The sequence below is a fragment of the Syngnathus scovelli genome, chromosome 8, assembly GCF_024217435.2.
Source record: "Syngnathus scovelli strain Florida chromosome 8, RoL_Ssco_1.2, whole genome shotgun sequence".
NCBI classification, from domain to species: domain Eukaryota; kingdom Metazoa; phylum Chordata; class Actinopteri; order Syngnathiformes; family Syngnathidae; genus Syngnathus; species Syngnathus scovelli.
The window spans coordinates 9,817,379-9,832,053 of NC_090854.1; positions in this window are offsets into that span (position 1 = coordinate 9,817,379).

A 14,675-nucleotide genomic window follows, 5' to 3' on the forward strand; every position below is an offset into this window, starting at 1 on the left:
TTATTTCTGTTCTCTTCAAAAGCTCGATTTTTTTCATCCGCAACCACAAGCTGATTTCTGCTGCATTCTGTTGGTCTCTGATTGGCAGTGGGCTGCCTGGCCAGCACATTGCAGAAGAACGAACTGGGATTTGATCGAACAAATGAAACAGGTTTGTTGCCTTTCTCAGTTTCCTTCACTTTTTCTGCTTCCTTTTCATTTTCCAATGATGCGTGTCCCTGTGCTTTTTCGGTCAGTCTGCAGTCCTCTGCTTTTGACTCTGAAGCAGTTTGAGTGGATCTATGCATTTTTACCACAACTTGCTTTTATGTCTTTAAATCAAAATATGCTTGTCAGTGTCAATTTCTACAAATCAGTCATTGTACCTGGTGTTGGGGTGTCACAGCTACTCTGTGATGTCACTTTCTTCTGTGTCAGTGCAGCTGATGATCTCATATTATCTCACCTCATTTTCTTTCGACAACAGCAAGTCATAACTTTGATCCAAATGATCAGAGACCAATCAATACACATCTATACCACTTGGAACACATCTGAAAGAGCAACTGGAGCGTGTTCCCACACTGGCTTTTGTAAATTGAATGTCAGTTGTGATCATTTCGCATTGCAGACGCATATACAAGCAAATTGTGTCTTGTTGGCAACGCAGAGTATCACAGCAGCGGTTTTATCGGCCTCTTTAAAGACTTACAAGTACAGATGGTGATTATTGTGGTAGTGTACAAAAATATACTTTGGCAAATGACAATCTAGTGACTTCCGGAATATGATCCAATTATATATTGAAGAGTCTCAACATATAATATCAACTTCACTCTCTTCAACAAAATTTTGTGTCACAGACAGTATATTTTAAATCCAAGCTACAAACGGTATGTTTTCCCTTTCAAAGTGTCCCCCTGGAGATTAACGACTTTTCGCTGCCATGTCACAACGCACTCCTTGAAGGAGTCTTCCAGGATTCTCCGCAGCCCCGTTATCATTGTCATCTTAAAAAAAATCTTGATTATTTCAGCAGGGAGTTGGATTTTTAAGACACCGTGTTGTCACAGTGAAACTGCCTTGAGCAGTCCTGCCACAATTCGGCTCTTCTGGTGTACTGTAGGATCAGTTTATAGACGTGCGGGGTGACTGACTGGCCCTGTGGCAAGAGCTCACAGCGGACGATCATAATAATGGCAGTAAACAGCAAAACATTCATAACAGCTTATAATAAAAATGTGTTAATTTTGACCAAGGTATAAAACCCATGGAAGGAGAGCCATTTTCATTCTTTCGAACTGTTTCTTCATCAAGGGAGAAACAAATATTTTGGAGAAAATAGATCAAATTTCCCTCAGGTGTTTTCCAACAAATGTTTCATTTCAGACAGATTTCCCCCTTTTTCCCCTCTATTTTTTTTGTTAGTGCCAAATACTCTACAGGGAATTGAAGAACATTTGCTCATTGCACGCGGAAAGCGAATTCCTAAGACAGTCCAGATGGATGCCATTCTGGACCGTCATTGAAATCATCCCAATGGCTCAACCCTTCTGTCCAAATAATAAGCCTCTGCATGTCATTTGGCTTTAGCGCAAGTTCATTCAAGCCACTTTTTTCAAATTTAGGTTTGGATAGATGATTTCAATTCAATGCTCCGTTAAATCGCAGCCTTGGAAGATTAACGTTTTCAGTCATAATTAGATTTTTTTAGGTCTTTCTAGCTGAGTGTCATCTGAATTAGTTTAACTATTTAGTATACAGCAACTCAAAATTTCAGCCAAGCATTAACTCCTGATGAGATCTCAGTCAAAGATCAGCCACACTGTTGCAGTGAGAAGGCACTTTTTTGGCTGTTATTTGAAGATGTGTCAACAACCCCAACCTGGTTTTATTACTTTGCATACATAAAACAAAAAAGCTTCCAGTATCCCTTAAGGGAAAGGGATATGACACAAGATATTGAAATGCTGCATAAAAATACTCCCTTAGCCCCATGGCCAGCAGGAGGTTCTCACAAAGGATTGCTGAAGTTTGGAAGGAGAACTTGGTAGGAATCCAAATAGGAGTACTGAAAAATACCAAATCCAGCAACTCCATCACTTTGCACAATGCACGCTAACTAGACGCTTGACTAATAGTTGTAATAGTGCGAATATTTTATTCCAGAAAACACTGCACTAATAATAAAACAGAAGCTTAAAGAAAATGCACTAATTCATGAGGAAAAATGTTTCCACAGGACATATACGCCTACGGGAAGGCATTAAGAGAAAAGACTGACGCAAACAAAACAAGCACACATTTCTTTCCCACTGCCCCACAGGGTTCATTCACCACATCACTGACTTATGAAAAGGGCCGGTTGTTGTTTGACTGTTTAAAACTAATCCGAGGCAAAGGGTGGTTATTTATAGAACGCTACTCAGAGAAAGAAAGATAATGCTTCAAAGTGCCAGACAGACATGAAAATTAATAAGCTGTTAAATTAAATGTGAAACGCTATGAAAACAAAAGTCAAAATTGAGAAAATAATTGTATGCATGAATGTGTTGCTAAGGCCATGATGTAGATTTAATGCACTAGTTATTTTACACAGTATGATAACTTTTGGCTATATTTGTATTGCAGTGAAATGTGTACATCTGATACAGGAAAAGCTAAAATGTTCCCGATTAGGTGTCGACTACAAATAACTTTCAACCAGTCTGCAACTATACTGTGCAGTATTTTATACAATCATTTATGTGAAAGCGCCTTTGGACAAATATAAGTGGTGGCCTCACAATGGCGATGCCATGGCAACCTTCACAAACTGCAACACATTCTTTGCAATTTCTCATTAGAATGTAAGGTCATAGAGCATTTAAATAATGAATTCAAATAGTAAATTCCAGCGTCACAAGCTTCTGAATAGGATATATGGAAAATAAATAGCTGCATGACTGGTTCGGTTAAGGTATGTACAAAATAACAATAACGAGGGCAAAAATAAGCACATTTTACAAAAACTGGCAGGGAAAAGGGAAGAAACGCTGTTCCAAATCCCAACAAATATCCAACCCACATATGAAAGCACAGAATTTATCAAGCAAAGAACAAACACAGAAGGGGAAAAACCCACAGAAGGGGAAAAATCCAGGGAGGCAAAACAAAAGAAAACAAAGGCAATGAAAGGAACAGTCAAACAAAATTTGGCAAATATGTGACTGATTCATCACACTAACCAAATAAATAAGGCTCGCATCTGATTGACCAGGTGGGGGGTAGGAGTCGAGTATGTGGGTGGAGCAGGTGGAGTCGTGACAACAAGTCAGGACAGATCACATGCTTGTCGAATGAAACCGCAATTTGGTTTGTTTGAATGCGCATCGCGGGACATGAAGTGGGTGCAGCTGAGAAGCAGCTGGCCAGATCACAAGTCCAGAAACATCAAAACATCCATCGTAGTTAAAACCCAACTAAAGACACAGCAGATTATTCGGGAGAGTTACTGTATTTTCAGGACTATAAGCCGCTACATTTTGCACAAGTTTTGAATCCTGCGTTTTGTAATCCAGTGCGGTTTATATGTATTTTTCATGATTTTGATACTGTATAATTTGTGCATATTCTCTCACATATGGAAATTCAACATTAAAACACCTGCGGTTTATAGTCCAGTGGGGCTTGTATACAAACAAAACAGGAGTTTCCTCACATTTTAACTGGTGCGTCTTATACTCAGATGTGCCTTATAGTCCAGAAATTACAGTGTATTGTTTGTAATTTGCTCTTCGCTGTCTTAGTCTTGCCTGGTTACTACGATAGTAAACGTACGCAGGCCGAAAATGTCTTCATTGCTTATTCTACTGTTCTACTGTTTGTAAGAGGATGTTGCAAAAGTACGTCCAGAAGGACTTGATAACTAAATAACTCAAGAATGACACGAATCGGGGCACATGCCATCATTTATTCATTCATGCTGCTATTCTTGGCCCACACATCACAAGATCATGTCGAAAATATACACAGTGAGAAGATAGTGACAAGCGGGATGATGGCACTTGAAATGTGGTGCAAGTGGTGGATTCCCACCGGACTGAAGCTCACGGCAAGGCCGTCAGACTGGAGAAGATTCACTTGACAAAAACGTTATCTAATTATGTTATGTAAACTTTCTGTAAACTTTCAGGACGGGAATATTTGCTTTTGTCGCGTTATATTAGCTTCCATTAACGATTATGATTCTTGTTCCCTTCCTGCCTTTATAATGTGACACATTTTCACCTTAGACATTTGCACTCTCTGAGCGCTCTTGTTAATTTAATGGCTTTTGCTGTTAAAATTAATGTGTTGACTTGTTGTAAAACTGCTTTCATTTTGATTATCCTCATTACTTCGCGGGATAAAGAAGTAAGACCATCAAAAACATAAAAGGACAACATCTCTGGAAAAGATTTCCACTTTGTTTTTATGGCTGTAGTAAGCTTTTAAGCAGAAAAAGCTGATCCCTGACAGGACGGGGTTAATTTGGTGAGGTCGATAGACTGTAAAGAATTTCCCAGGCAGGCAACAAACTAGCTGAGAAGTGTTTAGACACATATAGGGACTTCTACCTCCAACATTTTCTGAACTTAGTATGCAAGGAAGCTATAGATTGTGTTTCCTTTCACCTTCGACGCGTGCATAGTCACCGAGTGAACATTGACCTCAGGGGAAGTCTTGTATTGAAAAGATTTATACATAATACAGCGTTGATGTTTTCAACTTAAATACAATGTGGCTTATACAGGACTCATGCAAGCGTGACGTTATTGTCGCTCTGCTCTTGTCCTCGATGGTTGTCGAGCCTTTCACAGCTGAGAAGACAACAATAGCTCCAAGCCGCCTCGGTCACACCATGTGGAACAGATGAGCACTTTAAGTCCATCAGCCTCAAAAGCTAAAGCTTCACACATATTTTTTTGACTTTCTTTACCCGACCTCTTGATCCCAAATCCAAAATGGGCTGATAAACGGACTGTCTTGCTGGCATCATTATAAAGTGCACAAGTGGGCATCGTGTGGGATTTCACTGATCCAGTTTCTTTACCAGTGTTTGTGCTTTGATTTATGATTACATTTTTTTTTTCCTTCTTCTTCACCAGCACAAGCTCTCCCCTGTCATCATGCCAGATGAAAACTGTACCGCACCGTGTCTGCCTAAAGCTGTGATTTATGTCATTGTCTGGGACGACGCTATGATTTCCCAGTGGTGTTTGTAGCAGGGGATGATGCTTTATTCTATCAGCTTCTCAGATTGACCATTTATCCGCCCGTATCCTGAAATGGTTCCACTGGGCCAAGAAACAAATTTGTTGGCTCAGAGGGTTGACACCTGCCTGATATCATAACCAGGTCCAATTGCAATTGAACTCTTTCTAAAGTCAAGCCTGTATATATTTCCAAAGGTCAACCAAATTACTGGCAATGATCTCTGGGTCCACTGGACGAGAAATTGATAAGCAGGCAAAACAACTTTGTCTTGTTACTTTTCTTACGGTTCTTTCCAAATTGTACAACAGTCAAATCACAATCAATGCCTCATTGAACCAAAATGTATTGACCTGAAGTTTGCTGTTCCAGGAACAGCAGTTTTGAAAATCTGTCGAAATTATTTCGATTTGAAAAGTGAAATTGCAACAATTACAAGGCTGGCCAATGGGACTAGGATTTATTAGAGCTAAACCAGATAAGAAAAACACGTTTGAATTGTGTCCTCTCATCATCTTGCTCCTCCAATCTCCTCTAAATGGTGTTATTAACTGCTTGATGGCGCAGCTGCGGAAACTCTGCAGAATGTGGCGATTGTGTCCCTCCTGCCAAGAGCATACAAATACCTCTTACTGTATTTTACTTTCCTCCCTCCCCCCACAACAAGCCCTCAGAAATGTAATCTTTATCTGCACCATCCTTCTTCCCTGTCTGATATTACTTCATCCAGTAATAGAAAGGAAGCACACTTTACGACGAGTGCAACAAAATAAATGGCCCTGTGTACAAAAACAGAGAGCTACACAGTCTCGGGAGAACAGTTGTCTCTTGCAGGAGGACTGGTTCAAGGTAATATCCGTCCAACTTATTGGTACATGATATGCAACGAACCACAGCGTACTATTTTTCTAATCAAGCTATTTTCTATTCAGTTTTTGAGGCAGCATTACAAGCCATATGATTTTTTTGTCATACTTTCTCATAAATTATTTTACATGTGTTTTAATTGACAATCTATCATAATTATTGGCATGTTTTGCACAGTATGGGACTTAATTCAAGAGAAGCAGTAGAAGCCAAGTGTACTGAACAAAACCATTTTACCAGGAAATAAAACAAGTAGAAGCAACAAAAACTCCCAGCAAAATCTAATCCTAACCCACCAACAACCAAAACCAGACTGAAAGGAAACTAGAGAACTAAATACAAGCAAACTGACAAGACAACAATAAACACTGAAGTGGGAGAAACAGCAATATATACGTACATATTTTGTTAAGTTAGACAAACTTACTTTTGCTTCTGGGTTGTCCATCGATTCAATGATGCCCATCTCCTTTTATTTGTTCTTCTTCCGCCATTAAACAACCCAAGATCTTGCCAATAAAGAACCAAGTGTTACTCCACATCTTTGTTTTCCTTGCTCAACAACGGACACACAACAACACTTGGACAGGACACAAGGTAGGAGGGAGCTGATTGGTTAACACAAACCTGGTTGACAAGCACTGGTAGAAACCAATGAGTTTATGAGCAAGACAAAAAAAGGGCACCTGAAACATGATTTGAAACAAAACCACATGTAATCTAGTCAACACAAACTAAATCATGACATTTGTATTATTTTCTAACATTGCGTGCTGCAATGAAGTTGAAATTCAATGTTGGGAATCTGAAATGGGCTCCTCTAGCATGTTTCAATCAAAGTTCTAACACAAATCAGTGTCTACATTTGCATGGAATAAAATTCTTCGATCCGATCAAAATTGGGATTAAGTACTGAGTAAGTAGTAAATATTGAAGTGTTTTCATGCGCACAGATCGGATTATCAATTGACATCTCGTTCGGAATAAAATCTTGATGGGAATGGGCTTGAGCCAATCTAAATAGTCTGAATGAGTGAAGCATTTTTATTTCGATCAGGCTTTTAATCCGAATAAATGTGCGGCCATGTAGCCAATGATGCAGAATTTTGATTTGGACCACTTGCTATATACTAAATTATTTAACTCTGAGGACTATGTTTGAGTTGTAACATGTTCAACAACATCCCAAACGGCCTTGCCCCCGTATACAAAATTCCACAGACCGTACGATGAAAGCAATGCGACATCCACAATGATGACCTGTTTGTAGATATATTTCTCTCATCATCATAAATTAATTTTGCCCGGGGCAGGCATTTTAATGACGGGCATATGAACATCTTGCATCCCGCTCTGTAATACCATTAATCTTAGTCAGCATATGATTTAGTGCCGCGATCAAGGGGCCACTTTTAAAACTGCATTAACATTAATGTCTCTTTACTGCCTTTGAGTATGATTTGTGGTTGCTGGAGGTGTACAGCGAAAATGAAAAATTGGGAAAAAAAATCTTTCGAGAATAAAGTCGTAATATTGCGATAACGGGGGTCACAATGAGAAGTACAGTACAAGTTCTACAGTGACGTTTGGGCACATTAAATTCTTGCTCATTCAAAGCAAAACTAAAGACAAATAATGTCATTACTATCAATCAATTGATCGTATTCTAACTTAATTTATCTGAATTCTTAAATAGTAGGGAAGCATGGGGCATATGCTAATTATTTTGTCTTAACTTACCAAGAAAATAATGTACCTTCCTCAGCATTTCAAAGTTCATTTCATAATAATTCACTACCATCCAAAGGCCAAATGAAAGTCAAATTGAAGGCACAACCATTGCTCTGGATCTGCAGACTTTCACCTTCTCGTAAGTTATTTATCATCTCTCTAGATCGTCTTTTCAATATTTCAAAGACATAAAAGAACTACCCTCAGGAAGTAAGAATCCCCCCGTGGTTGCCTCTGCACAAAAACATAGGCAATAGGCAATATATATATATATATATATATATATATATATATATATATATATATATATATATATATATATATATATATATATGTATATATATATATATATATATGTATATATATATATATATATATATATATATATATATATATATATATATATATATATATATATATATATATATATATGTATATATATATATATATATATATATATATATATATATATATACAGAGAGAGAGAGAGGGAGAGAGAGAGAGAGAGAGAGAGAGAGAGAGAGAGAGAGAGAGAGAGAGAGAAAGAGAGAGAGAGAGAGATGACCTTGTCGTAGCACCGTAATGTTCTGGTTGGTGTGTTGAAATAAAAAAGTTGTAAAGATCATCTGGATATGGTTGTCAAAACAAAACCCTAAAGATCTGTTTATGAAAAGAACAGCTTTTCCGAATCAATTAATGAGGACATTTTATTAATGGTGCTAAAGTAAAAAAATAATAAAAAAAATTGCAATGTATATTACCTCGTCCAAGGTCATCCTTTCTATCCTTTCAATGCCTTGACTGAATGTGCATAACAAAATGTTAGTTGAAGAATAGTTACGACTCTATCTATGGCTTTATTCCTCAAATCTTTACTGTTACTCCAAGTATCGTAAAGCTTGTGCTTATGTGCACTGACTCCAATATGTCTTCCAATAAGTTCCACGGACAAGCCATTAGACCTGCGGTGCTTCGAAGCCTAATGGCCTTCGGGGTCGGGACAGGTGCTCCACAAATTGGTTTACTTAAATGATTAATGGGGATGGATTAGAAAAAGGGGCGGAGACTTTGACAATAGGTGTTTTTGAATTGAGGCTGAACCCGTTTACACACCGGCCAGCCAAGCCATCTTTTCTTTAATCGTTTTTTAATGTATTCTATCTGATAGTGACAAAGTGGGGTTTTTTGGGGTTTTTTTTAACTCTTCCAGCGGTTTCCAATTTCCAAAGACGTAATCTAAAATAATAATTTCGCCCTTGCTCACCAGCCACATGTTCACAGTGTGAATGTCAGGTATTTTAACGCAGATAGATATCAGATCTCAAATTACGTACAATATGGCAGCAATTACCCTGGCCAAGTGTTCTAATGGTCTTTCAGTTTTACTGGCGCAGCAACATGGGGTTGTCGTAATGGTCCCCAAATCATTTTCACCTTCCCCGCTGCTACATTGAGAATTCAAATGACAAAGAAGATAGAGGCAGAGATCTGGACCCCCCGATTAGCCGTTTATCTTAAAAATCTTCCATCCAGCCTCCAAGGGCGTAAATCAGAAAGGAAATATATGATTTCCTCATCCTTTCCCCACACTGCTGAAATTTTCTGTCAAGTAATCTCACTGGAATATTTTTCCCCCATAATATGCAAATGGGTATATTTAGAAATTATCTCAGTTATTCCACATTTATCATATTTCAGCTATTTTTTCTTCTTTAGTCGTATATCTTAAACGTATTTGATACTGAATGAGAACAAAAGGCAAAATCATCTGTGCTCTTGATCAAGAGATCATTAATCTGCCCTCCAATCACCACAATGTCCCCTGCTGTACATTCATTGCTTTCAAAAATCCATTCATGTCGATACTTTCGTGTCTGCTTCATCACTTAAAGATTTGAGCACCCCGCTGTGACACATATTTAATCTCGCCAGCATGGGCGGAAAGAAAAGGAAGATTTGCCATTAGTGAAGCTTTAACCCTTTGTTGGACACACATTGAGCTACGAATCAATACTAAAAATAGAAAAATAAATCTTCACGTGTGCTGACTAACCCAACTTAAAATTCGTATGTACTGATAAGTGATAAAATTATGCCACTGATCCATATATTTTGTGATTTAAATTTCAAATCTGACTTCCCAAAGAATAGTCCTGAAACACAAATAAATCAACACCTCAAGAAATGTCATTAAATATTACGACCACTTTTTCATTTAGTGAGTTCCTCTTGGATTCACACTCTCAATATCTCACTGCCGCTTCAACCCATGAATATTTCAGAGAACTGACAAAAGTGTCTCATTCTCGTGAAAAATCAGACTACCAGAGGGTATGGCTAGATTGATGAGGAATAAGCCTCGCCGTCTGAAAGATTGGAGATTCAAGAAAAGCCTTAATGAGCATTTGGAGGATTTCTTTGTAAATAATCTTTGATTTTCCTGCTCATTCGTAATCATGCCCGACAATCCCATTATGCCTAAGAATAGACAAATTATCGACGCATTGTGCTATAAAATGAAAATATAACATTCTCTGATTTATTGTGCTTTCATCACATTCATATCTAACTCGTGTGCAGTGCAACCAGTCTGAAGAACGAAACCAAGATTGAAACCAAAATTGGCAGCCTCGGGTTTTAAAGACACGTTTCCATGCCTACATCTCCACTGAGGTTGGCAAAACGGGAGTCTTTTTCGTTTTGTTGCTTTCCATGTGTGACCCTTGACTTCAAATGTTACGCTGTTATTTAACTGCACAGCAGGGCATGAAAAGACCCTTTGTTCTACATCTGCCCGGCACTAAACAACAGACAGACTCCCCCGCTGCGAATACAAAGCCAGTAAACATTCCCGTCGGAGTTAATGAGCAAACATAAGGCTGAAGGAAAATGAATGGATTTGACTGCGCTTTTTAACATAGAATCGATTTTTCTTACAAGTTAAAATGAAGTTGAGCTCTTGTAACAGCAAATAGTTCTAAAAAAACCAACAAAGATCTTAATAATTATTTTAAAGGCAAAAACGTTTTTTAATAATGTCAACTACATGATTTTTTCCATTATCACATTGACAGCAGAATCATCCTACAGATTCTTTAGTTAGAAGTAAGAGCGATCATATTGGCAGAGTTGTATTATGCATTTCGAACAGCCCCGAGAGTCCATCGTTTCTCAAGTGCGGAGTCGAGTTAAACCAAAAGCTGCTGAACTGAGCTGAACTCTGACCTGTTGTACACCACGGATAGCTGTTTGAGCATGTGGGAGCCATAATACATTTATCAAAAGTCGGATTGGATGTCTTTTTGAATTTGAATTTTGGTTAACAAATGGTTGATGAAATGAGACTTAACTTGAGGTAGACCTTAAAAAAAAGTATGTCTGCAGTGGACTGAACAGGTAAGCAAGCACTGAAAAATAATGATAATAAAATGATATTCATAATTTACATGGCCTGGCAGAAATTATTCTCCATGTCGATGATTATTCTTGAATTTGATTTGTCATTTACTGAGGCTTTCATCGACTTTCTGTCTGAGTGAGGCTTCTCTTTTAAATATATCTGCCGTCGTATATCATTGTAGCAACAAAGTCATCCTCGCCTCACTCGATCTGTGCAGCGGATTTATTGTTCAAAGGCACTTCTCGATAATCACGCTTCCTTCATGTGTCCTCACATCTCCAACTGAGTAGCACATTGGGGTGAACTAGACCGCCGATGTCTTGGTGGATCTTAAAATAAAATTCTGGGAAAATGTCTGTGTCAGTGCATTTTAAAATAGACATCAGCTTACGATAAATCAGCCACTTTGACACTTTGTAGAAAAGGTTAAAGAGTTCGAGGAGGGTGAGTGTAGCATTGATTTAAATTTATCACCATTGCACCAAAATAACACGTTCCCTTCAGTGTTATTGCTGCAATGATTGACATCAAGTCTCCAACACAATTTTTTTGTCATTTGATTAATAAATAATCCATGAAAGAAAGATATTGTCCAAAAGAAGGGACAATGCAACGCTGTCGTGTGTCGCTGAACATGTTTTTCCATTTGACCTAAATAGAGAAGAACGTGTTCTCATCGATCTCTGGTGGAATTGACATAAATACACACTCTCCATTAAAAGAAATTGATTTTTTGATTGATTGATTTTTTAATGTGGTTGACCAGGCCTATCAACCATCGCTCACCACGACGAGAGATCAAAACAAAGCAACTTCAAATTCTGTCAAGTATGAGATGGGGGCGGGTTTTGTTTACTGTCAAATGAGCCGGCTCATTATCTGCTCTCCTTCTTCTTTGATAGCCATCATGAAGAGTCATTTCTTCAATAGATGTGCATGAATATTAAAATGATCATTGACACAGCCCGATATATTATTCAGAGGGAATATTTTTCTGATCACAGGCTCTATTCCTTCAAGTACTAACTGATAGGAGATGTAATAAATTATGAGCGCTGGCTATGCATTAGCTGTTAAAGGAGACGTGTCAGTGTCTTATTCCTCATTGGATATATCCATTTTGTAACAGACAGAATCTAAATGTCACAAAAATATTGTACTTTTGTACTCTTGTACTTGGAAAGCATTTTATTAGATGCTAATGCTAAAAGAAAAATATTTTGTGCTATGGTACAAATTATTTCTCCATGAATGCAAGTGCACAACTTGCATTCCAAGAGTGAAGCATCACCAAGTGAAATCATTAATTTCCTACAGCTATTTTATTTTTTTGTATTTTTTTATCATTACCTTGGGTGCTCAATCTACATTCAGTCCTTTTTTATTGCTTTCTTTCAGGATTGAGGAAAATAAAGTTATCCACCTCTGACTCAACTTTGGTTTGTTTCAAAAATTGATTACAGAGACAATTTTGTTAGAAAAACACAATAGTCTGGAAATATCAAAGAGAACATTGCATCAAATATTCATATTTAACTGTTTTCTTCTCAAATATCTTATTGGACAATCGAGGTAAAGGAGAAGATGAAGCTGAAAGGTAAAAAAAATCACTTGCAGGGATGTTGCAAAATGACATACAATTGTCATCTTAAAATTCATTTCTAAACTTGAAGTTCTGTAATCATCATTATTATTTAAAGTCACTTAAACATGGAACAAACGGTGCCGCATAGAGCAAAACCCACCGGAGAACTTACAGTGCATTCAAAAACAATGTTGGTGTTGTTTTATTTTCGCATGTGTTAACAAATACAAACTCAAATACCCACAGCGCATAGTGTGATGTTAAACAAAAGAAAGAGCAGCCAAGAGCAAATTAAATAACCGGCAAAACCTTTGTTTACACTGACCTAGAATTGTCACGGATATGCAAGGGAATCCAATCGGCACACAAGGGGGTTGTTTTTGAACATAATGAAATGTATCTAAGCATGGCTGATTGTGATGACTGAACTCATTGCAAGCAAACTGAATAAAGAACTGTACAGAAAAGTGTTCCACAAAATAATTGGCTCAAACATAAAAGGTTAGCAAAAGTCAGACAAAGAAAAGAAGACAAGACACCGTTTTATAATCAGAATCTCTAATGTCACTAGTTTCCGTGAAAGAGGCGGAGTCGAGCAAGTGACAGGGAGATAAACACGACTATAAAACTGTCACTTAGGGTGATATAGAGACGTACGGGACATATATGTTGCCATTAGCCATAATTTCTTTGAATTCTTAAGAAATGTTTGATCTCTAATAATTGTATAATTTCTGCAATTTATACTATTAATAATACAAAATATGCGAGGGATTCAGATTACATTTAAAATTCATTGTTGCCGAGGGACCTAAACATGAAGAAAAACTCACCAAACTTTGCACACACGTGATGAAATAAATGTGAAATTTTAAAGTTATCATACACAAGTTAAAAAAATAAAATAAAAAGAATGCAAATATTAAAGAGACAGACAGCAACTCACATTGACTGGAAGGTGAACTATGAATACTTTGAATGACCTGCACCACGGTCAAGTTTTGTAAGCTGAGTCAGAATTGCAAACACCACTCTGAATATATTATCTAATGGGTTGTCTATTTATGTAAATGTGACATATTATTCACAAAATTAGAATAGAAGATTGACAGTATCTCCAAGCAGAATCTCTAAGCACCGGATCAGTCAAGGACGCATTCATTCATGTTACTACAAATAAATTGATTATAAGACGCCAATGTATCAATTTATCCTATGGTATAAATTCAAAGGGAATATTTTTCTAAATGAAAAGCCATATTGTATGGAAACACAATCCGCTGACACAGCTTTCACATTATTAAGAATGTCTCAGTCAGATAAGTTTAGAAAAACCTGAGGCCCTCCTCAGTGTGTGTCACTTGCCTCAGCTCGTTCGGCTTTTTAAATATCCGATTTAGAAGTTCGCCTGAAAAGGCGTTGACTGAATAGAATACCCAAATCCTGCTTGGCGGCTGTGAATGCTTCAGCCCTAATGGCTAAACCATGACAACTGCTTCCTTGAATGTGCTGCTGCAGGAAAAAGGGAAGGGGTAGGGGGTGGTCTTGGAAGATGCCGAGGGGAATGATGAGCTTCCTTTCCATTAGCTGATTGAATTGGAAGTTCTGCTGGCGAAGAATTGTTTGCTTGCAAGCATTCGATACAAGCATTAAAAAAAAAAAAAAAAAAGTCCCATCCAGCCATGCCACCGTTTAAGATGCAGGTGGCCTGTTTTAAAAATGCTTTGGCGCATCCCCCCCCCCAGCCAGCCTTGCCATGTTTTGGGTGAGCCAGAGTGAAAGCTTAATGGAGCATCGTGTGCTGAAGTAGCTGGCCAGCTGTGCTAGACATACCTCGTATTAGGATCCAGCTTTTACTCGTGTGCGATGACAGATTGA